This window comes from Mastomys coucha, unplaced genomic scaffold, assembly GCF_008632895.1.
Source record: "Mastomys coucha isolate ucsf_1 unplaced genomic scaffold, UCSF_Mcou_1 pScaffold7, whole genome shotgun sequence".
Classification (NCBI taxonomy): Eukaryota; Metazoa; Chordata; class Mammalia; order Rodentia; family Muridae; genus Mastomys; species Mastomys coucha.
In genome coordinates this window covers 58,903,246-58,928,333 of record NW_022196913.1, presented here as the reverse complement: position 1 = coordinate 58,928,333, position 25,088 = coordinate 58,903,246, and the positions used below count along the sequence as shown (strand labels likewise).

The 25,088-nt window shown below is 51.1% G+C and overlaps 1 protein-coding gene across 3 annotated transcripts in view; it reads right to left on the bottom strand.

Moving 5' to 3' along the window:
- Positions 1-25,088, bottom strand: part of Cplx2 (complexin 2) — a 75,796-nt gene that overhangs the window by 10,980 nt on the left and 39,728 nt on the right. Inside the window, exon 1 of one of the 3 annotated variants that reach the window (XM_031358217.1) lies at positions 974-1,249. The exons of the other annotated variants lie outside the window; for them this stretch is intronic. The gene's annotated coding sequence lies outside the window, so the exon portion shown is untranslated. Of the gene's footprint in view, positions 1-973; positions 1,250-25,088 lie in introns of those variants that run through there. 3 annotated transcript variants of the gene reach the window in all.

Below are 25,088 nucleotides of genomic sequence, written 5' to 3'. Positions count from 1 at the left end.
TTTTTTTTTTTGCAAGGGACTCCTCGCTAATGGCGGTGGCCGAGACAGAGGACATTTCCCCTACTTCCCCATCCCACGCCCCTAGCAGCAAGACGTCTTGGAGGTGGCGGGGTGGGGTGTGTGTGTTGGGTGGGGGGCGGGTGACGAGGTCGGGCCAGAGTAAAAGGATCACTCGTCTGGGTCATGAAAGTGCGGGGGTTTTCCCCCACAGAAGAGAGAGCAGGCTTCCAGGCTCCGCTCCCCGACCCCTCATGGAGACCAGCACTTGCAACAGCTCTGCCCTGGGGCTCTCAGTTGCTCAGTGCTTGCCCCCCTTCCCCCAACACACGCCTCTCAATTCAGAACCCTCGCCTGCTCTTAAACTTTGCCAGGGAGGGGACGGTCTGAGACTGAGGAGCAGCCTGTGACCCCTGCAGAGGCTCCTGCTACTCCAACCGCGCTCCCGCGGGAAGAGGACAAATAGCCCCCCTGCCCCCCACCGACGTGGCCTCTCCTCTCTCCACCTGGCCTCTGCCACCCTCGGATTCCCTTGGGAACCGAGGGGTGACTCTCTGCTCCTGTAGCAGAGGGCCCGGGAGGGCTTCAGGGGTAGCCACACCCCAAGTAGCCGAGGACCACGTCCCCCACCCTAGTCTTGCGGGCTCGAAGTTGTTCTCCAGGTTCACACTTGAGTCTCCGCACTCGGGGCGGTCCGAGCTCCCCAAGCCCCACTGTCCCTGCTCAGGGTGAGCATCTGCCCACATCTGCCTGCCCGGAGACTGCAGCACCAGCTATGCCCCTGGCCTCCGCGGGGAGCTGTCCCTTCAGCACCACACCGAGCGGGCCGGGGCCGCAGTCCCCAGTGCAGCGCCCCGCGGTCTTGGGGAGCCCCTCAAAGCCGCACTACCGGGCTTCCCAGCTGTTCCCGGAGCCCGAGCGTTCCCCCACTGCCCCCAGCCCGGCTCCGCCTCCCCGACCCACGGCCAGCACCGACCTGGTGGTCCCAGCAACCGTCTAAGCCACTGCAGGGCTCTGGTTGACTCCAGCAGGCGGTGCCGTGTGCTCAGCCAGCTCGCGCCGCTGCCTGGTGTAACTCCGCCAGGCGAGCTGGGACCGAGGCTGCTGCCGCGGGCGGGCGGATGCCGAAGGCGCCCTCCAATCACGCCCCTCAGCCAGGCCCTGACGCCGTACAGCTTCTCTTCCAGAAGGGAAATTCAAAACCTTTCTCTCTTTCTCTCTCTCTCTCTCTCTCTCTCTCTCTCTCTCTCTCTCTCTCTCTCTCTCTCTCTCCTCCCTCCCTTTCCCTCTCCCTCCCTCCTGCCCTCCCTCCCTTTTCTCCCCTCTCTTTCCCGTTCCCCCTCTCTTCATCCTCCTTTCCCTCTCACTGTCTCCTCCCCCTCATTCTCCCCTCTTCCTTTTCTCCTTTCCATTTTATTCTCCCCGCATTACGCCCTACTGATCTGCCTTCAGCTGGGCTTCTTTCCCAACTCCTCTGTGTCCAAGCTCCAAGAACCACAAGCTCGCAGGTTTGGAGGGGCTTTGGGGGCAGGAGTGGGAGAAGGGGTTTTAAAAGCAGAGACCAAAGGAGTCGCCTCTTCGGGAAAGTTCTCTTTGGTTACTCTGGGCACACTAGGATAGGCATACTCCTGTTTGGGTGCCCACTTCCCTAGAGGAGCCCCCATTACAATCACCCTCTCTCTGTGTCCGCTGAGTCTTGCCTTCTGGCTTCTGGACCAGGCAGTCCACTGTCACATCATTTCTGCAGTTTATGACTCTAGTGTCCAGCTACGCACTCACTCTAGAACCACTGGTGTGTAGGATGAGGAAGGTCCTCCTAGTGGGTGAATGGCTCTCTGCTCTGGACCCAGAAGTAAGAGACTGCTGCAAAATTGCAGGGGAAACCCTAGGCGAGCCACTCCTTGTCCTCTGTGTATCTGTTATCTTCTGAAGAAGGCATAGTTCTCTGGTTATGCTATTCTAGAAGGCACTGCTTTCCTTCTAAAGCCAAGGAAAGAGAAGGGAGTCTGATGACAGGGGACAGGGAGACCCCTAGTCCTCGATCAGCTTCCCCTCTCCCCTCATATTCCTCTTCTCTCCTAATGATCCTTTCAGGTCAGCCTGCCATCTATTGGCTCCCCACCCCTTCGTTTCTTCTAGCCAGAGGTGTAGGAAAATGGCTCCGGGGGGAGGGCCTGGCACCTGGCCTTCCGAAGCCGTGCAGTGCAGGAGTTCATGCATCCCTCAGAGCTATATCAGAGTGGAGATGACTTCTGCTTCTGAGATGAGAGGGATGGCTTCTCTCTCAGGAGTGAGAGCTGGGGCAGGATCCGGGGAAGAAGGAGGGGTTCACAGTAGATGCCTCAACGTGAGGGAGCCTTACAAGTTGGAAGACATTGATGTGCATACCTTGTTCCCCTGCAGACCAGGAGCTTTGTATGATGGCAGGGCCCCCTCTATTTAGGAAGGAGCATCAGCATACTCATTATTTCCATGTCATTTCCTAAGGTGACTTAAAGAGTGTGTGGTGTGTGTGTGTGTTGTGTGTGTGTTTGTGTGTGTGTGTGTCTCATTAGAGCGACTTAGAGTGGCCACTAATGCCCGAGGGGAGTTCTAAGCCAAGAGATCTGACATTTCAAGACCTGCAATCTTCCCTCTCTCTCTCCTCCTTTCTACAAGTTCTTAGTAAACATGCCCTGTGAATGGGGCCCATGCCAGCTGCACTCTGGCTACAGCTGGGGTTTTGCCTTTGACACGGACATTGATCACGCTAGGATCAAAGTCCAACTTGCACTTCAGAAAAACACCGAGCTCAGTCCTGGGTGCTACGTTTTAAGGTGGGCTTGTGTAAGCACCAGGATCGATCTGGCTCTTGAGAAGAGGCTGGGCTGGGGTTAGTGAGATTGAAGGGTTTGAGAGTGGCTTCCTACCCTCAGGACATTAGTCCTGGAAAGGCTGATGAGTCTTGGTTAATTGAAATTGACTTAGTTTAGTAGTTGGCAAAGTAGATGCCAAGGGTATGCTTGCTGAGTGCAGGGAAGACCAGGGCTACAGGGTTCTCCCTGCCCCACATCCCCTGCTATGGCTGGAGATAGCCTTAGGACAATGGGTAAAGAGAGACAGGCTGCAGCTCTAAAAGGAAAACCCAGAAGATCTCAATTGGTGCTCTCCAGCCCTGCCTGTGGGTCGCAGCTCAAGGCCATTAGCTGCAGTTGGATAAGAGGACCGTCTAGGTGGCCGTCATTGAATCCAAGCCTTTTGTGAATCTCTTTTTTAAAAAAAAAAATCCTCATTATTTGACATGAACTGAGCCTAGTTTCAGAAATCTTACTGATGAACAGAAGTTCAGCTTGGTCAAGTTTTGAGGCTTCATCCTGTTGATCAATTAGGGATAACTCACAGCAGATCTATTTCCCACAGCCAAACAGAGGTGGGGAAAGGAGTCCTGTCTGCCTGGACATGGTTCCCAAATAATCTGTTATTATTTAAGAAAAGTAGCTGACTGTTCCAAATACCCCCTAATGATGGCAATGCCACTAACCTTGGCAATGAACTATGCCCCCAAAGGGCCTGAGGTGCCAACGGTGGGCCTTTTTATATAAACTTTTTCATTTAATTTCTACAAACCATCATTTTCAAGATGCAGACATTGAAGCCCAGGGGGAGAAAGTGAGTCTCCAACAGAGCCAGGATTCCAGCTGATAGGGCACCGGGACTCATGGGCCTTCTAGCACTCTGGGCTGCTGCTCTTCTGGTACGTTCCAACCTCTGTAACCTATGCAAGTGGGATGTTTGATATATATGTTGTGTGTATGCATGTGTATGCATGTATGTGCATACCTCACTGGTATTTATAGCCATTTCTGTTGTCTGGTTTCTAACACACACACACATGCATGCAAGCTTGTGTGCACACACACATACACATGCACACCATATATTTACACTCAGATCAGATTACTCCTATTATGCAGACTATGGTATTTCTTCCCCCTCCTGCCTCTCTAATCCAGCTAGCTCACTGTAAGCAAGCGTGGGCACAGGAGGTGCAAGCAGGCAGCCTCTGGTCTTCGCAGAGCATTGAGAGCAGGGAGACGGAGCCAGGTTTGGAAAGATTCATGAAATGGTGTAGCTATGCCTTGGATGTTCACTAGGAAGCCAATTAGGAAAGCCAGTGCTAGGAATTCCACAGCACTGAGGAACAGCGCGTGAGGAATGACAGCTGTCATTGGCTGCAAATGTGCACATCAGTGAGAATGGCTTCCAGAGAGTGTCTGTCCAAAGGTCAGCTCCCCCCGCTCCACCACTCCCGCTGCCCTGTCACCTCCCTCACCCCAGCGAGCACTCTCGATGCCATGGGAAAAAAGGAAATGACAGATCTGGTCTGACTGGAGCTTTGCTGGCTGTATCATACCTCAGCTGATACGGAGTGGGTTCAGGGAGGCCTGAGCTGCCCTCATCCTGTGGTTCTAGCTTGAGCCTGGGGGGGCAGCATTGGCCTTGGTTTGGGAGGGTGGCCTGGTGCCAGCAGAAGAAAGAACAGTGGAGGTTGGAGCATAGAGAAAGGTTCCATTTCATAGTGCCTCTCCTTCTTGTCACTAACAATGGCTAGGGTATGGTGTGAGTTTCCCAGTCTACCTTTGTCAACATGAAATGACACAGTGTGAAGGCAGACTCTGTGCAATGGTGTACCTGTGCATGTGGCCAGTGTGGGAGAAGACAGCATCCATGGAGGATGTGGGTGCCATTGCTGTTGTATTATTGTGTGACATGCCTGGGTCTGCTGCCACTGACTCTCATTGCTTGTTGCTGAGTCCCTCTTGTTAAGAGCCAATGTGACAGTACACAGCTAACTTCATTTTAAAACAGAATTTATGTCATCAATGGTACTATGGAGGGTTCTGTTGTAAGGCACACATGTACAACTCTGTGTGTACCAAGTGGCTGTGTGTCATGGGGCCTAATTTACATGGATTGTGCTAGATTCAGAGGTTCTAAGGGTATGCTGCTGCTTCTGGTTACTAATGTTGCTATCAACTAGAGATGACCCAAGTGTTAGGATGGCGGTCTTGGGTTACTGTCAGCAGGTATAAATGTGTGAGCCACAATGGGTGGGCACACACACAAACAATGGGTAGCCCCGTGCACTCACACCATGGGTGGGCACACATACATAATGGGTGGGCACACATCATTGTGTAGGACAGCAGAAGCATGTAGAACATGTGTCCATGAGCAGCAGAAATTTGTCCCGACCACTGTGCAAACATGTAAAATATGCTACTGGAGGAGACGAGCCTCCTTCCCACTTCCTTTCCACCCTAAAGGCTGGAAGCCAGCACACCAGCTCCTGCCCATTTGGGAAGGAGAAAGACTCCTAGAACCCTGTAGTTTTCCAGAAAGTTCCAAGATTTCACACCTGCACCCTGACTCACTGGTAACACATGACTGTGTCTGTGGAAATTCTCTAGGGATCCATTCTCCTCCTCAGAGCCTTGTCCCCAGTTTGGCTCCGCACTAGCATCCGCCTACCAGTTCCTCGTGGGTCCTGCATGCCCTTTATCCGTGCCCATCTCCCCATCCAGGCACCCATTAGCATGTCAAAGCAGCCCCACTCCAGCCCACACAGTGTACTCTGGGGCATCCCTACACAGTCGCTCCCTCTCATCTCATCCTCATCAAGGTTTCCCGAAACCTTGCATTTTCCTGTCTGTTTTCCAGTCTGCAGCACCTCGCCATCCACCAAAAGGAGATTGTTTGGATGTGATTCCTCCTTCTCATGTCTCGGATTCTTTTTCAAGTATCCTGTTGTGACCTCTGTCCCCTTACATCTACCTGGAGCTCTTCCAATTCTTCTGGACACAGTCAGATGTCCCTGACAGTCTGATGACCTCAGATGACCATGATCTTTCAGACCCTAATTTCCAAGATCTGACTTGAGCTTTGCTTTCGCACAGTGGGTGCAATATTAAATTCTGTTACCCAGGCCTCTGGAGGATTCCCTTCTCAATGGTCCTCACGCCTTGTAGACTCTTGGTCTCCTGCGAAAAACCTGCTCAAAGACAGCTCTCATACCATAGAAGCCTGCCTTTCAGCACATGGAAATAGCATACAAAAGCAGAAGTCCAAGTGAGAATGTCACTTTAAATCTCAGGGTTCTGTATCTCTCTTAGACACTATATGTCAAACGGTCCCACTCTCACTCAGAAGAGATGGAGTAGGTGTACTGGCTGGTTTTGTGTGTCAACGTGACACAGGCTGGAGTTATCACAGAGAATGAAGCTTCAGTTGGGGAAATGCCTCTATGAGATCCAGCTGTGGGGCATTTTCTCAGTTAGTGATCAAGGGGGTAGGGCCCCGTGTGGGTGGTGCCATCCCGGGACTGGAAGTCTTGGGTTCTATAAGAGAGCAAGACTGAGGAAGCCAGGGAAAGCAAGCCAGTAAGAAACATCCCTCCATGGCCTCTGCATCAGCTCCTGCTTCCTGACCCGCTTGAGTTCCAGTCCTGACTTCCTCTGGTGATCAACAGCAATGTGAAACCCTTTCCTCCCCAACTTGCTTTTTGGTCATGATGTTTGTGCAGGAATAGAAACCCTGACTAAGACAGTAGGGGATCTTGTTTTTAAACACTGCAGATTTTTGGGCTTTATCCCACATGGAACAGAGCCCAGAGATTGTATCTTTTATTGGCTGTCCCAGTTCTGACCCGTGTACTGTCTGGAAAGCCCTGATCTTGAGCTTGTAGAATCTGAGCATGCTGTGATTTCATACCCGATCTTATGCAAAGAACTGAGTCATAGAGTCACAGACTGTTTTAGGACTAACAGAGGGTTCACACACACACTCACGTAACGTCGCAATCTCCAATACTACAAATTTGTGTCTAGAGTTTGGAGTTGGGAGGTTCTCCATCTGGGAAGAACTTTTGCTTTCCAGGTTCCTTGCTCTGTTTGCTGTGGGAAGCTCCTCCCCCATCCATCCCTTGAAGGACCATTGTCACATGTCACTTGCATATGTGAGGATCCATATACTCCCCATTGGTGCAAACACAAGGCACTGGCAGGGCCTAGTGCACAGAGTAGGTGACCAGAAAATGATGCCTGTGCTCAGTTAGGACCAGCATGTGCCGGCTCACAGACAGATCCTGCTTGTTGATAACGGAATGGTGAGGACTTTATTGCTGTTTTATTAAAGCAAGAGATATCGAGGAACTCGCGCAGATGATAATAAAGCCCTGGACCTCTGGTCAGGAGGTGGAAGAACGAGTTAAAGAGAATCAGGATGCTGGGTTTTTTTGTTTGTTTGTTTGTTTTTTGTTTTTGAGACTGAGAGTGGGAGGAGTCCATGTGTTTAGGAGACAGAGAGGACGGGAGGCTGTGAAAGGGCATCAAAAGTTAGAAGCACACAGTGGTGGGACACTCGCCCAGTGTGCGCGTGGCCCTGGCTTCAGTCAGGAGAGCCACATTTAAAGGCCAATAGCACCAATGGTAAAACCGACAGTTTTCTGTCCTCGCACACGTGGGAAAAGAGGGCCAAAGTCACACAGTGAGTTCATGAACCTTCTAATTCCTAGGTAACGGTTCCTTCGTAGGTGTCAGTCAGCAGCACCCGGCCACACCTTTTCCTAAAGACTCCCTTCCTACTAGGCGCTATTTATGGGACATTACAGGTGCCAGCTCTTTAAGACACACAACTGCCCTTTGGGGTAGGTGTTCTTCATGTGTGCGTTCATTTACCAAGGATGGACAGAGAGCCCGTGGCACGCCAGGCACCCCCTGAACGGCTTCCCAGCCTCCACTTCACACCAAGAGATACACACATGCTCTGATTCACACTTTTAAGGTCCTGTTGGCTCTCGGACTCTCTGACGTGAGGCGGGGGGCGGGGGGAAGGAGAGATACTCACAAACAGTCCATGCTATTACAACATGTGAAGTGCTGTCCTAGCAAAGAGGGAGCTGGGGGGTAGGGGCAGAAGGAAACACACAGCTTGCCAGCCAGATGGAACTGAAAGCTCCAAGCAGGGACGAGACACCGGCTCTGATGCTCCTGCCTTCAAAGGCTCTAGGGGATCTGAAGAATCTCAGATGCCTCTCCCAAGAGGAGACCACATGGTTCTGCCATGGAGAAGTGTGGATGGAGTCTAGGTTGTCCTTTGGCCTTCCTGTCTAGGTAATGAGTACTGGGGCTCAGTATTCTCATTAGTCCAATGGCAGAGCCATCTCTACCTCCCAGCATAGTCAGAAGGCTTGATGGGGCTCTGCTTGAAAAATGACAGCTTAACCCCTAGAGCACCTGCCTCTTCCAGCTCTCTGGCAACACATGGGGCTCTGCTCTGGAGTCTGGGACAGTGTGGCCATTGGACACAGCCTCCTTTTATGATCTCCTTGGCTAAGAATTCTGCCTTTAAATACCCTAGCGTTTATGTTGTGATGAGAAAGAACAGAACAGAATGCTAAGGTAAGGGGGGTGGGTGACCCTTCTCCTCCTCCTTCCCCTTTGCTGGCTTCCTTTCCAAGCACAGGAGACTGGGGCAAAGCACTCCCTAGGGGGAGCCACCAGAAGGAAGTCCAGTGGGGCTCAGACATCAGGCTCAACAACAAGAGGAATTTTCCATGCACACAGACACACACACACACACACACACACACACACACATTTAGAAATGGCTGTTTTTGTTTCTCCTCAACCTCCAGTTGTTTCTCTCTGGTGAGAAAACAAAATAAAACAAATGGTCCATTTTATTTGGCAAGCGAAAGGTCTTCAGAAGAAATAGCCAGGAAAAGAAAAAAAAAAAGCTCAAAGGTACTCCAGCAGAGGGGTTTCTGTAACCAGGTGTCTCTTTAGGGTAGGAGATTGCCACTTGCTCCTTAGTGCTGCAGTTCATTACCTTAAATGCCATCACCTGCCTTCTGTTTTCAGTTAGTGACATTCAGGCACAGAGAGGTTAAACGCCACATTCAGGCTGACGCAGCTAAGAAACATCAGCATCCGCATCTGAAGCTGGGATGCGATTCGAGTTGGCCGTTATCTTATAGAGAGGAGACAGGTAGTTTTCTGGAAGGCCAGGCTGAGCATATGGCTGCAGGACATCTGCTCCTAGAATTGGGGTGACTCTGAGGGGACATCCTGGAGACCTCATCATGGATGGTTCCTCACAGGGAATGGATATTTCAGGTTTGGAGTTGGTCAAAAGATGGGAGCTGAAGCTCAAGGCTCTAGAACTGAGGCTTGAATAATCTCCCACCCCTCCAAGCAGGCTCCACTCAGCCTTAACCTCCTGCCTCTGCTCTTGCCTCCTAATTTTCTTCCTAACTGGCTTCCAGACCTGTGGGAGATGGTGCTTGCAGAATATACATCTGAGGGCAGTCCTTAAAACACATGGTGGCCATAGCTTCTTTTACCACCCGGCACCCACTCCTTCCTCATGTGCCATCAGCTCTGGAGAGCCATCTGTGTAGTGGTCCCTCAGTATCCAAAGGAAATCTCGTCCAGGACCCCTGTGGATACCAACATTCTTAAATGCTGGAGTCCCTCGTATAAAACAGTGTCGTATTTATGTCACCTGTCCTGTGCTTTGCAGCCCAGATGACCGTGTGTTGTATGTGGATTTGTTGGCTTAGGCTCTGTAATCCAGATGAAACACAGAGGCCCTCCATGTCTACCTGGGCTCAACTGAGCTGTAATCCAAAGTCTTTGGAAAATAGCGCCTCTGTGCCGAAGATGTAGCCTTTTCTTTTATAGTACACCTCAATTGATAAAAGACAATGGCTTTCAAACAGCATTTATACCATCTTAGGCATTGTAAATAATCTAGAGATGTTGTCTGGTTTTGCTTGGTTTTTTTTTTTTTTTTTTTTGTACTGGCTGGTTTGGTGTGTCAACTGACACAAGCTGGAGTTATCACAGAGAAAGGAGCCTCCCTTGAGGAAATGCCTCCATGAGATCCAGCTGTAAGGCATTTTCTCAATCAGTGATCAATGGGGGAGGGCCCATTGTGGGTGGTGCCATCCCTGGGCTGGTAGTCCTGGGTTCTATAAGAAAGCAAGCTAAGCAAGCCAGGGGAAGCAAACCAGTAAGGAACCTCCTCCATGGCCTCTGCATCAGCTCCTGCTTCCTGACCTGCTTGAGTTCCTGTCCTGACTTCCTTAGGTGATGAACAGCAATGTGGAAGTAAGCCAAATAAACCCTTTCCTCCCCAACTTGCTTCTTGGTCATGATGCTTTGTGCAGGAATACAAGCCCTGACTAAGACAATACAAGCCCTGACTACGTTTTAAAGACAGGGCCTTATGTAGCCCAGGATAGCCTGGAACTGACTATGTAGCCCAAGATGACCTAGAATTCTGTTTCTCTGTCTCCTCTTCAGGAGTGCTGGGTACCTCCATGTTCAGCTTACAGATGATCCACATCTGAGGCCTCCTTGTCTTTGAGGTATCCTGGAACCAGTCACCTGTGGATACCAAGGGTTGACTCCCATGAGCATGCGCCAAAGGCCAGAGTCTTTTCTGAGTATGGGGAACACCTGGGGAAGCATATACCAATTTCTGCCTCGTAAGTAAGAGAATTTGGCACAGAGTCAGGGTGATAGGAGATAGGACTGTGGTGGGCTGAGACAAGAGGCAGCTACCTGCTTCGTGCGGGCCATTGTACTCAGAGTCTTCACATCACGTCAGGGCTCCAGGAAGAGTTTTCTTGGAAGATGAATAGGGATCATCCCCAGACACCCAGCAATGGGCCTCAGTCGTTCTGTGACATCACCAGGACTCTTCCAGAACTCTGTTGGTGATTTAGTCTCCCTTTTCAGGCTACATCTCCTCTTGGGGTGGGGGTGGGATCACGGTTATGTAAGTAACATCCTTTGTGTGTGCTTCACCTCTTCTGATGGGAGCGGAACAAAGCAATGTCCTCTGATTTCCCAGTGCTGCTCATTCCTGCCTCAGCCCAGCGGCAGGACAGCCTGCTGTCCCGGGTGACTTTGATCAAGACTCCCCCTGGCTTGGTTTCTCAGTCTTCACTCTCCCACTCCCTCCACAGGCCTGTTGTCAGCCCTTTGATCAGCTCTGTGACTTTCCACTGTGCCTCATCTGGCTCCATTAGGACAGCAAAGCTTCCCCTGGCTCCTGTCACTCCCGTGACTCACTCTTGCCTGCAGCATGGAGTCTGAATCCAGGAGCCCTGGATAGACTTCAGCCCTCTCCGCAGCCTGTGGCTCCGCTCCTACTAAACACTACTTTCTAGGATGTTGTTCGCTTCCTTAACGTGCTCGTCCTCTTGTTTCTTCCGTGGGATGTAAGAAGCTACGGACACAGAGTGTGCCTCCTTCTTGTTTAAGTCTTCAGTGTGAAGCCAAAGCCTCTCTTTTGGCTGATTGGCCCGTGGCTGTTTCCAGGAAGGATAGAGCACAGGGGTGGGTTCATGCCACTCTCTTGGAGTTGCAATGGCTTCCTGTAGCCTATGACATTTCCATCTCAGGGACAGGACTTATAGACCCAGGCCCTAGGTGAATAAAAAGTTCTGAGACCCTGAGACCCTGTTGTGATCCTACGCTGGCCCAGCCGGAAGCCACACACACGATCTCTCAGGACTCCTTCCCTGCTTGAGCCTGAGACCCTGTTGTGATCCTACGCTGGCCCAGCCGGAAGCCACACACACGATCTCTCAGGACTCCTTCCATGCTTGAGCCTGAGACCCTGTTGTGATCCTACGCTGGCCCAGCCGGAAGCCACACACACACGATCTCTCAGGACTCCTTCCATGCTTGAGCCTGAGACCCTGTTGTGATCCTACGCTGCCCCAGCTGGAAGCCACACACACGATCTCTCTGGGCTCCTTCCATGCTTGAGCCTGAGACCCTGTTGTGATCCTACGCTGGCCCAGCCGGAAGCCACACACACGATCTCTCAGGACTCCTTCCCTGCTTGAGCCTGAGACCCTGTTGTGATCCTACGCTGGCCCAGCTGGAAGCCACACACACGATCTCTCAGGACTCCTTCCCTGCTTGAGCCCACACTGGTGTTCTGCCTTTGGGGTGTCATTTGCTGTGGAGACAACACAGTTTCAACCTGTCTATCTAGAGTCTATTTGGGGTACCTCAGTCACAACAATCTGGGTGAAACTGATGCCACGGCTCACTTCTGTGGGTGGGCATCCGACTCAGAACCAGCTTAATAAGAGCGCTAGATGCCTACTGGCCTCAGGGACTTGCCCCTGTATAGCAGCTGGCACTAGCCGACAAGAATCAGCTTCGGGTGTTGGCTGTGGGGTTGGTAGTCCTGAGGCTCTAGGCGCTTCTGCCAACCTTCAGAAGAGCCCACCTGAGGGCAATGGCAACACAGAGAAGCCCAGAGCTTTGAGAATGGCAAAGGTAGATCCCTGATGACACCGTGAGGACCCTTATCCCTTAAGCCCCCTCTGCTCCTATGGTCAGGAATGACAACCAGTAAACGCTACCTTTTTACTTACACTTCTGTATTGTGGCAGTTTCTGCCCATTGGAGACCTTCTAGACTCTACCTTTGGGGTTATGCATTCTTTTCTTCAGAATGGGCTGCTATGTGATACATTCACACTTAACGAGGAGCCAGGCACAAGCTGGTATGTGCCTGTATGTATGTAGCATGGCCCTATACTTGTGGAACTCAAGATCAAGAAAGGGGCTTGCAATTTGAGATCCACTCAAAGCTGTGTCCCAACTTTGTCTCCACAGATCCCATCTCCTATGGCCATATCTGAATATACTGAATGTACTGAAGACGGTCACAGAGTTTTGCCTGTGGTCCACCCAACTCCTCAACCAGAGTGCTTTAACTTTGTTGAGTGGGTGCCCTTGCTTCTGAAGATTGAGTTTAGTTTGTCAACCACAGCTAAAATTTTGCCCCCTGATAGCACTGTGGAGGGAGGGGCTTACAGAAGTGAGTAGGAATTTTCCTCACAGTATTCTCCAGTGAGGCTTTCTCAGATATGGGATCACTCCAACTCCCAACTCTATCCCAGAGAACCGTCTGCTCAAGCAGCTTGCAGAGACTTTGACCTCTGTTTGTATTTGGTATATTTGAAAGAATTCTTTTTTTTTTAAGATGTATTTATTTATTTTATGCATACGAGTATACACTGTAGCTGTACAGATAGTTGTGAGCCTTCATCTGGTTGTTGGGAATTGACTTTAGGACCTCTGCTCACTCTGGCCAACCCCGCTTGCTCTGGTTGGCCCCACTCACTCCGGTAGATCTTGCTCGCTTGCTCTGGCCCAAAGATTTATTTATTGTTATATGTAAGTACACTGTAGCTGTCTTCAGACACACCAGAAGAGGGCGTCAGATCTCATTACAGATGGTTGTGAGCCGCCATGTGGTAGCTGGGATTTGAACTCAGGACCTTACCCGCTGAGCCATCTCAGCAGCCCTTGAAAGAATTCTTATTCTTGGCTGTCCTTTCCAAGGTAATGCTTAGAATATTTTTGGACTGTGTTGTTTCAAGGTCTCTCTGCCCCAGGTGGGTCTCTTGGTTCTAAGGCATCAGTTTTAAAAATCTCCCCCCAAAGGTGTATTTTTTTTTCTTATTATCTCTGAGTCAGCTCTCCTGGCTTGTTCCTTTGTTTCATTCCCATCATAGTCAGACATTCAAGGCGCTAGGTGGGAAAAAGGGGGCTGCCCAGGGGGCTCATGGTGGTCCCAGTGGCTCATGAAGCCATATAGTCTTAGTATGTGGCTTTCAAGGGCATTGTGGTAGGGGGAGGGAGTCATCATGTCACCAAGATTTCCCTGCCAAACAATGACTTGCAGGCCACCTCCCGGGTGTCTTTCCAGTTCCTCTTCCTCACCTTGATTTGGGCCAAGGAGGCTGGCCCATGTGGCCCCTTAGGTGTGTGTTCTATCAAAAATGTATTGGCAGGAGGCAAGGAAGAGCGTGAGGTTACAGTGTCCCTTGGCTGAAATTCACAATGCCTGCTGAGTGGTGGTTCTCTGTACAAGCGAGTCTGCCATAGCTGAATTAGCTTGGCCTCAGTTCCAAATTCTCTGATTTTCATCTATCTGGTCAGTTTCTTTATCACTTGGCTGGTTCTTTCCAGAGCCCTAAAGGCTTCCACTAAGATCCCACACAGACTCTCTCACTTCTGGGGAAACTGAGGCCCACAACGGTTGGGGTCATATTCCAGTCTCATTGATGAAGCTACAACCCAGGTCCCCTCTCGTCCCCTAGGCTGGACTCTGGGAGGAGCAGATCTGACATTGTCACCATATCCTTTCTCTGGAACTGTTGTCTCCATTTGTAAATAAGGAAACGGAGGGACTCGGCGGTGTCTCCCTATCGCTGCTCACCTCAGGACATCCCCCCCTCCTGCATGCAGCGGCCCACACAGCATCCTGTAAATAACTGCATGTTCCCAACACCTCTCCCTCTTCTCCTTGGAAACCTGTTCTGTCTTTGGACTTGGGTTGTCAGATTTCCCCGCTTGGTTCTGTGCAGAGAATGGCAGGAGGCAGGCGCTCTGGCTGCATCATCAGGCTTAGAGCTGGCACCTAGCTCAGGGAGCCATCAGCTGGCTGACCCTCGTCACAGGGCAGTGTTCCTCTCTGAGCCTCAGTTTCCCAGTTTAAAAGGGACATAATAGCTAATGTCTTTGGTGAAGATCAGATGAAGACAGTCATACTCAGTGCTTGGCCGAGTGTGAGGTACACAGTAGGTACAAGCTTCATATACACTGTTGTGTGCAGCAACCTTGTGGGATAAATACTACAGCTAGGCCCATTTTTCAGATAAGAAAAAGGTAGAGAGAGGGTAGGAAACAGGCCAAGGGCACACTGCTGGAAGGTTCAAGCATCGGGGTCTTCTGCCCCTTTCAATGGGGATAGGCTCTCTCCACAGCTGTGCAGAGACTGCCCAGGACAGCCTATATTGCCTAGTTTCTGTGACTGAACTACGGTTTGAGAATGCGTTGCCAAAGTTCCTGAAAAGGAAACTTAATTCCCCATGGCAGCCAGCCCTGTTTGGGAGTCGCTCAAGTCGTGGGTGGAGCCCTCAAGCTGGGTGAACGCCTTTCTCCTGTGAGTCCTCTCTCTCTCTGTCAGGCCTGATTCCTCATCACCGTGGGACAACATTGTTCCACAGTGTTTAGTCTCTTTCTCATGGGCTCACTTGCCTTTACACCCTCAGCTTCAAGCAGAAGCGGCCCAAGGCTGTCACCAAGAACAGAGGAGAGATCTTAGTGTTGCATGCTAGGGGTCTCCTCCAGAGCAACCCTCCTTATTTACAAACCTTATTCCCAAGGTATTCACTTATCCAACAGAAACAATTGGCTATGGTAAAGTGCTGTGACTGCCTCATTTAACCCTGTACAGTTTCTTCCCTCTAGTGCCTTAACCTTGCTTTGGGAAGCTGCCCCCATCCCTCATCCCCTCATGCTGTCTAGACAGGGTCGAATCCCTCTCTCCTTAAGTTCTAGGCACGGCCACGGAACCCAGGCATTTAACTTCAACTAGATTTGTGGCTGGGCATGTGATTGAGGGAGGGGGCCAGCGAGGTGAGATCCTCGGGACTTGCTCAGGAATATTCGAAATGTTCTCTTACTTGGTATTGCTGAGCCAGGAGAGAGTGAGACGGAGCTGCAGAGTCATGGTGTGGGGGAGAAACGTGCTCAAGAAAAAGACCCGGCTAGAGGTAGGCAGAGCTGGCAGGGAGCAAACCCAGGGACACGGGCAAGGCTTTCCGAAGTCCGGTCAGTCCTTCAAAGTATCCATCCCTTGAACCGATGTCACTGTGTTCCTTTGAAGCCATTTTCCCTCCTTTCTCTACCGTGCATGTAAATTAGAAATGTTTGGCACTGTGCTCTGTGTGCCACTGTTTGTTATTTTACTTAAGCCAGCGAGGCAGCTGATGTGTCTGCTAGGCAGAAAAGGGTGCAGGGCTGAGAGACATGGGTCACATCAGCTAAGGAGGGCTGATGGGAAGCCCCAGGGAAGGCTGGGGTTGGAACCCAGGTGTTCTGACCCTATACATCTTACTGTAACAGGCCTGCCTAGCTCTACTGGGAACTGAGAAGGATCTCCCATTTAATACATGGTAGCAGGCTGCCTTCCTCACCCCTGCCTGAGACTGAGGGCTGCCTACTGTCCGGCTCCCATCCAGACCCCTGTCCGCTCCCTCCCGTCCCTACATCCTCAGGGAAGAGAAGCCTTTGCGGGCCACACCTTCAGACCAGACTGTCTCCTAGCAGATGTTGTTATGGCCTGTTCGTTGTTGTTATGTTTTTATTTTTTATTTATTCACCTTTTCTTTTGAGACAAATTTTCTTTGTGTAGCCCTGGCTGTCCTGGAACTAGCTCTGTAGACCAGGCTGGCCTTGAACTCAGAGATCCTCCTGCCTCTGCTTCCTGGTGCTGGGATTAAATGTGTGTGTCACTCTTCCCCTGCCCTGAGTGGTATTCTTAGCTTGGCTGATTCTCGGTAATTATTAGGTTTAGGTTTGTCTCGCACTGTGTGGGCATGCAGCGGGGCAGTGATGATCTGGCTCTGGCCCTAGTTGTGGCCTCGAAGCTGGGGCCCAGTGCCTGACCCGTGGTAGTTTTTGTACCTCCTTGCCCTCAGCACTGTGTCACAGTCCTGTCTGAAGTGTGCTGGATTATTTTGACTCTGCAGAATTCCTTCCTGCTCAGCTGAAGTTGACAGAGTCAGTAAAGGGACTTGCCAGAAAAGCCTGGCAGCATGACTACAACCCCTACAGAGCATGGAGAAGGACAGAGCCAGTTCCAGCGGGTATACCTGCATGACACATGCATCTTCCCATCACACACACACACACACACACACACACACACACACACACACACATACATACCATATACCACATACACATACCACATATACACACATACACCACACCACACCACATATACACACACATATACACCATATACCACATACACATACCACACACACACACACACACACACACACACACATACATACCATATACCACATACACACACATACACCACACCACATATATATACACATATACACCATATACCACATACACACACCACATACACACACACACACACACACCACACCACATATACACACACATATACACCATATACCACATACACATACCACATATACACACATACACCACACCACACCACATATACACACACATATACACCATATACCACATACACATACCACACACACACTACATACACACACCACGTACAAACACCCCATATACATACACATGCACACCATATACCATGTGCACACATCACACAAACACACACACATACACACTCCACATATACACACTCACCATATACACACACATGCACACCATATAGTACACACACACACACCACACACATATACATCATACTCCATACACGTATACACCACACACACACACACCATATACACACATCATACACATATACCACACCCACACACAACATCACTCACAGATACTCACACACCATATACCATACACATACACCACATACAAACGCACCACATACCCACACCCACACACCATATGCCATACAAACACACACACCATATATACACACACAAACACACCACACACACATATATCACATACACACCACACACACACACACACATACACGCATGAGCATGCACACACATATACACACTAAATAAGTAAATACATATACATAACTAAAACAATTCCTTCCTGCTTGCCTGTGCTTCGGCTCCTTGGCCACAGCATCTCCCTTCTTTGCCTCTGTATGTGTGGGCTGGACACTATGGAGAGTGGCCAGTGTTTCTGAGACTTCCCTTGATGCTATTGATAACAACAACAGCACAAAGACTATCCCAGCTGTGTTACACACTGTGTGGCAGGCTCAGCTCCAAGACTCCACCATTCCTTCGACTGATCCCATGGCAACTGTCCTGCACACTTCCACGATCCACTGCACTCCAGGGAAAGCCCAGGCTCACACAGCAGGCTGGCACCTTTGTGTCATCAGTTTGAGTTGGGATCAAGAGTCCTTGTTTTCCAGTGAGTTTGTAGTGGAAATGCAAGGTTGACTCAGCTGGTGGACTTGGTTGTCCTCTGATGGGAAAGAGGCCATTGTGGGACCAATGGAAGGAACAGGGACCTGTGAGTCAGAAGAACCTCAGGCCAAGGGCTCAGGGACGCTGGAGAAAGGGGACAGGCTTTCAGGGGTTCTTCTCTGGGTCCTGGCATGTCCTGTGTCCTTAGGCTCACCTCCTGGGAGGCCTCACTTCACCTCTCTGAGGACACTTTGCAGAGCGGATGCCAGCATCATGATAACACTAGAGATTATCTACGCCAAGTCTCGGGCATGGTGTGTGAGTGCAGACCGCAGGCCAGGGATGGTGAAGATTTTCCACCTCCATGTGCTCGGGTGATCATCATGACAAGCCCAGGGAATGGCGGCAGGTGCCAGGGCCTGGCACAGGGGCAAGGAGCACTGTGTCCCTGGCGTCACTCACTGGAGTAGCACCTGTGTGTGTTTCGCCACATCTGCGTGGCACCTATGCTGTTGACTTAACATTTCTCTCTAATGCACTCACTTACAAAAATAAAGCCCTTCACTGCTTTTATTTTTCTAAGAACCCTCCGAGGGCCACTTTAACCCAGCATGCCTGCGTTCCTTCTGTGCACAGGATGAACAATCAACAAAAGCAAGGAGAAAGATGCTATGGGAACACTGAGTGAGCTTCCGGCTGCTGAGGACCATCTCAGGATGGGCCTTGGGGCTGAGGCTCATCCTACAGGCGGTGAAATAAGAGAGGAATATTAAAGGCATGTTGGGTCCTCTCAACCAACAACAAATACAAATGAGGTGCATGCACTGAGAGAACTGACATGTCAGAAAAGCTTCCTCTGTGGATCTTCTCTCGTAGCTACGATATCTATACTCAATGCTCAGTTTCCCCAAGCCCTAGCAATTGGGAATTTCAGGTGCCATTCCCATTTCCAAAGGATTATAATCAGGTGATATGTGTAGGAGTGACAGCCAGCTGCCTGGCACAGAGAATGGAAACCCTGGCACTGCCCCTTGATCCTGGTCGGGTTGAGAAAGTGCTTTGCAGGCCTTCTTCCCACCCAGAGACCCTGACAGCCACTGGATCAAGTCCTTTCCCTCACAGTCCTCCAGGTTCAGATCACCTCTCCGTACCACAGTTTGCTCATTTTCTAAAATGGAACAGTAGCAGCCACCCGTCCAGGTTTCTGTAGAGCCAACCCTTGTCACCAGTGAAGCTTTGCCCACAAGCGAAGGCCCATCTCTACTCTCTGCAATTCCCTGGCAGTGGACAGATTCAGTGTACCCCTGGATCAGCCATTGTACCTCCCAGCAAATATAAGCCCACACGGAAGGGCCTGGGTTCCTGACAGAGGAAGTGACTGCCGTCAAGGGGGATACGGCAGTTCCCAGCCAAGGCAGCTTCTGTTTTTAGCTGCAGTCACTCCTCAGCCCCCTCCCCTGGAAAGAAGGAACATGCTGCAGAAATAGCCCATCCCAGGGGCTGCCTGAGACAAGGGCTTATTTTGACTTAGGATGCTGCTGAAGCTGTGGCAGCCTTGTCAAAATACATCTGCCTCTTCTTACAATGCCCACGGATCCTGAGACGCAGCCAGGACCACAGTGTGGCTGCCAGAGGCTCACATCTGGAACTTGACTCTTGGGAGCTGAGGACAACTGGCTTTGGTTTCAGTGGCAATCACCTTCAGAGTTTTTGGGGATGTGAAGGGACCCATCTCCATATTGAGGTGCACTCACTTGGGTGGATACATGGCTGCTGTACTGGCTGGTTTTGTGTGTCAATCTGACAGTCACTAGAGTTATCAGAGAAAAGAGCCTCCTTTGAGGAAATGCCTCCATGCGATCCAGCTGTAAGGCATCTTCTCGATCAGTGATCAGGGGTGGGAGGGCCCTTTGTGAGTGGTGCCATCCCTGGGCTGATAGTCCTGGTTCTATAAGAGAGCAAGCTGAGCAAGCCAGGGGAAGCAAGCCAGTAAGGAACATCCCTCCATGGCCTCTGCATCAGCTCCTGCTTCCTGACCTGCTTGAGTTCCAGTCCTGACTTCCTTTGGTGATCAACAGCTATGTGGAAGTAAGCTGAATAAACCCTTTCCTCCCCAACTTGCTTCTTGGTCATGATGTTTGTGCAGGAATAGAAACCCTGACTAAGACAGCCGGGGTGTCTAAGCCACTCTCTGTGGCTCTACAGTAGAGGAATGGACACCTGTTCCCCAGGAGGGTAAGCTGGGGCCCAGGGATGACTGATTTGCTGTAATGGAGTCTCCCACCCCTCCAGCCCCTGCTTCCTTCTAGTCATCCTCTGTGCATCCTGAAGCTGCATTAGCCCTCTCTCTCCCTGCAAGCTCTTTCTCTTTCGATTCTTTCCTGAGGGCCCACACAGTTGCCCTGAGCAGGGCTACTTCTTATGCAAATTCACCAAGACCCTTATTTTCCTCCTGATGACTCGGCTTGCTCCCCAAACTCTGAGATGCAGGGCCGAGTGGATGTTAACAAATAATCATGAGCAACACTCTGTGTGTGCTTCAGTGAAGGTGCTGCCACTCAAACCCTTGGAGGAGGCTTCTCACTTCCAGGGTGACAGAAAAGAGTGGGACAGCCACCTGTCACAGGCTCCCCACCAGGGAGGTGCTCTGGGCTCCCTCAGCTCCCAGGGATGTCACCTTTGGATTCCCAAGTGTCTGTGGCCTCCTCCATCTCCCTTCCTCTTTCCATTTCTCATCCACCCTGCCTTCAGCCTTCTTCACTCCCTGTGCATCATCCTGGACTCCCTAGATGTGTCTTCCAGCCTCTGCTTGGCTCCCTGGTCTCTTGCTTTCCTGCTTAATTTTTGTCCACTGGTTAAGCCACCTCTGCAAGCTCAGCTCCGACTCTGATTGAAAAAGTCCTTCATCAACTTGTCCCTTTCTAGGTGGCACTTTCCCAAGTGGCCTGTCCATGGAGTTAAGTGGGGACGGGGATGTCTGTATAGCTGAGGGACTGTGGGGATGGGGTGTCTGTATAGCTGAGGGACTGTGGGGATGGGGTGTCTGTATAGCTGAGGGCCTATGGTCAAGGGAGTACAGGTTACTGGGATTATAGGACCTTTCAGGGCCGTGAGTATGATGGCATTGTGGGCTGTGAATTTCAGAGAGGGCACACTGTGCGGTGCGGTATTTCCAGAGCTCACTTGCTCACAGTCTTTCTGATGGGGAACAAGAGGAGCACTCTTAGGAAATGCTAATCTTGGTTGGGCCTGAAACTCCTGTTTTTGGTGGCTGAGGCCCTTCTCAGGGTGACTCTCATCTACTTATCCAGTCAATAGTTGCTCTGGCCAAAGCTCTAGTAGCCAAAAAAATCTCAGGAGAGTTAAAAAAAAAATAGATAGATGAAAAGGAAGAACAAGCCAAAACAAATCAAAACAACACACTTGTGGATGCTCTCAGGGCCTCTTGCGGCTTGCCTGCCTGTCTGCCTGCCTAAGGCCCACTTACCTCCTGCCAGGCCCACTTGTTCTAACCTGCCCAACACAAATGCCTGGCCCTGCTGCTGAGCCCTCTAGCAGGGCCAGAGAGTAAAGGAGAGGAGTAAACAAGGAGGAAGGCCCCTGTTCTCCTCCTGCCCTAAGGGCTCTAGGTTTGGCTGGTGTTGTCACACCAGGTCTGATGGATTGCAAAGGAATCTTTAGATATACCTAAATTTGGGGAATAAAAAAATTCATTTGTGAACGTCAGTATTTTAATCAGGTCTGCCAGCAGATGCCTGCTGTATTACATCACTGCTCAGTTCGGATGAGTGGCAGGACCCTGTGCCAGAGCTGCATGTTTAGTTGCATGTGGCCCATTTGGTACACCCCCACCCCCTGCACAACCCTCCCCACCCCCCCAGTCCATTCAGTAGTAAACAGATGGTATGAAGAAAGACATTGTGTGAGGAACTCATGCTTTCTGTACTTTCAGATGTGTGGTCACCCACCCTGCAGAGACACTTCTTGGACAGACAGCCTAGGAGGAACTGGTAACAGAGAGCTCATTGTATTGCTTAGGGCCAAGGACAGAGCCTTGAGGGTTGAGGACCTGTCCGAGATACCCTGCTGGAAAGTAACCACTCTAAAAGGCCTCCTGTGGGTGAAACCATCCCCCTGGCTCTTTTCATGCAAGTGCTCAGGCAGGACCACATCATAACCCCAACAACCTCTGTCATCTCTTCCCTTAAGGATCCATCAGGCACAGCAGCACAGGCTCAGGAACCTGATGGGTGCGTGCGCCTTCTCCAGACTGATGCCTCTCAAGTTCAACAGAGTCCTACGAGCACATCTGCACCAGAGTTTGTGTGTACAAGTCAAGAGACCAGTATTTCTTAACCTAAGGAGGCTTCTCATCCTTCGGAAGACAGTCCCTGTGGTCCCATCATGAGACTCACCATCAGGCCCGAGGAACCCACTCTCCACTTGTGGCTGGAGGGTGGCTAGCTCGCTAGTCACCACACAAAGGATACTCCTCTGAGCCCACTGAGGAGAGAGCTGATGGCAGTGGACAGATTAGCAGCACCCAACACGCAATGGATTTCTGTTTATACTCTTGACGTGTGGGTGCCCTTGTCACATGCACCGACAGTCTTTTCTCTTAGCTGTAGACCTCTGCTTGAAGGTCTCTATCATCATAAGACCACCACAGGCAGGATTCGAGGCCTAGTCTCTGAGGCCCCACGTGACTTGAGTACCCACGCGATCGGAGTCTCCTCCTCTCTGCCCACACACACTCCACTCCAGGGACTCAGGCTCCTTGTCTGTGTTGAATTGCCGGGCTGGTTCCTGCCCCAGGACCTTTGTATTCGCTGTTGCTTTGCAGGCGGCTCTCCTTTCCCACACCTTTGCTTGGCTAGCCCCTCGGTTCCTACATCCTGGCTTCAGTGATCTTTTACCAGTGTGCTCGCTGCACTGTGTGCTCTACTGGGAAGCACCGTGTCACTTCCAATCACAATGCTTTTGTCTTCGCAGCACCTCTGCTGTCTGAAGTGATCTTTGTCTCTGTTTAAATATGTTTGTTTGCATTTCCATGAGTAGAGGAGACTCAGGCCCTACCCAGTCCCCTGCTCTTGGAAGCATACACTGCTGGCACTACCATGCTCCGGCTTACCCTCGCTCTCCACGTCCACGCCTTCAGTTGCCACAAGCCTCAGTCATGGTGGCACACTTGAGGCTCCAGTTACCCCCTGTTCTCTGGACTCCATGTTGCTCCTGCTCCCCCTTCCCCTGTCACTGGTTCGGGGCACCTCCTGAGCCTGTTTTATACACTGGCAATGTGAGTAGCCATCTGGGCCTCTCGTTGTGTCCCTGAATGGATCCTTCCTTCTCTACCCTGTTTTCCTTCCTTCTTCCCCTTCCCTGTTCTTGGATACCCCGTCCCACCTTAGGGGACTCTCTTGAAACATGGTAGCACCTCTGTCTCCTGGGGCCCCCTGTTTTTCCCATCACCCGTTACCATCATGGTGTCCACTGTCGGTCTCAGGGTTGTTTGAGGACAGAGTGTTCAGCTAGCTTCAGAACCAGGCTCAGGGCCTAGCACAGAACAAGCACTACACAGGTTTGTTGGATGAACGGCAACAGGCCACTGCTGGCTATGTAGAAGCCATGTATATGGAGCGGTGGTGTCAATGTCTCCTTAACCAGGGATTGGAGGAGAAGGCTGGGGTCCAGGTGGAGCATCTAAGACCCTCCCTTCTGTGGTTGTTGCTTTTCTAGTGTGGTCTGGGGGAAGCACTAAAATATCGATCCCAGGAAATGAGGTCCCTTTTGTGCTCTGTGGGCTCACAGCCCTCCCTGGGTGGTGGGGCCATGGGCTGCACAGGACCTTCTGTCCTCTTAAGTCCCAACTGGGCCAGGAAGCCCATCGGAAGCTTCCTCAGGTTTCCTGTGGAACAGCTTTGTTCCTCTGGTATGTCTGTCATACGAGCATAGAGCAGTCCTACACGTGGTGTCCTGCACACCTCCGTTCACGTCACAGTCCCTTGCCTCTGGGGGCTGTTCTGACCTTGATGTCTATAGCAAAGGTACTGGAACATGGTAAAGGGACTGGAACAGCTGAGGAGGGCCTGGTTCTACGTCCTGGGGCATGCTGACAGCCCTGGAGTCTTGGGTACAATCTGGGACTGGGGCTTGTTTTTCACATTAGACTCTAGAGGGCTTGGAGTGGGGGGCCCATTTGCAAGTATTTTCCAGGCATGAATGCTGCTCATACTCCCCCACACAGCTCCTCACTCAACCTGCATTCTGTTGTCAGAAGAACCTTCCAGAAATACCGTGCACATCACACCGCACTGTCACTTCCTGCTCAGACTTCCTGCAGTGGTCTCGAGTCCCCTGGGAGCCTCCATCACCAGGAGCCCACTGCTATCCCGAGTCCCCTGTGAGCCTCCATCACCAGGAGCCCACTGCTGTCCCTCACTTTTCCTCCGTGTCCTAAGTCTCCATACCGAGTCTCTGGGTGTCTTAGCAGCATTCTCACTGAGAAGCAAGCACTGTGTGTATTATAGGTGAGGAAGAGGAGGCTGCCTGACACCCAAGGCTGTCCAGCTGGCTTCTTGTTGCTCCCGCAGCCCTGTGGGGGCCTCTGCGTGCCCAGGCCTGCAAGGCAGTTAGCCTACACAGGCCTCCAGACCCAGAGCCCAAGCTACATATGGTTAGATCAGAGGGGTCACCCTATAGGCATGGGGTATAGGCACTGAGGGGGTCCTGAGCTGTGACGGCTCTTCCAGAAGTTGGTAAGGAGTGAAGCAGGCCTGTGCCTAGTCTCAGCTCCGCCACACTAGCCGTGAGGACTCGGGCAGGTTCTTTTTCTCTCTGTGGCTGGGATTGTAGTCTTGGATCTGTTGTTAGAATAAAATATGACAACAGTATACAACAGGAGTTTAATAAATGCACCATATCTTAAAGAAAAAAAAAACCCTCAACTTCCTCTCTCCTTGGAACTGAAAAACTCCCTTGAGAGCATTAATTCTCCCTGTTTTCATTTTGTAGATGAGGAACTCAAACCTCAGAGGAAGGAAGAAAGTCACTTGAGGCCATTCCTCCTGACTCTTCACCCAGCGCTCCTGCATCTTTTC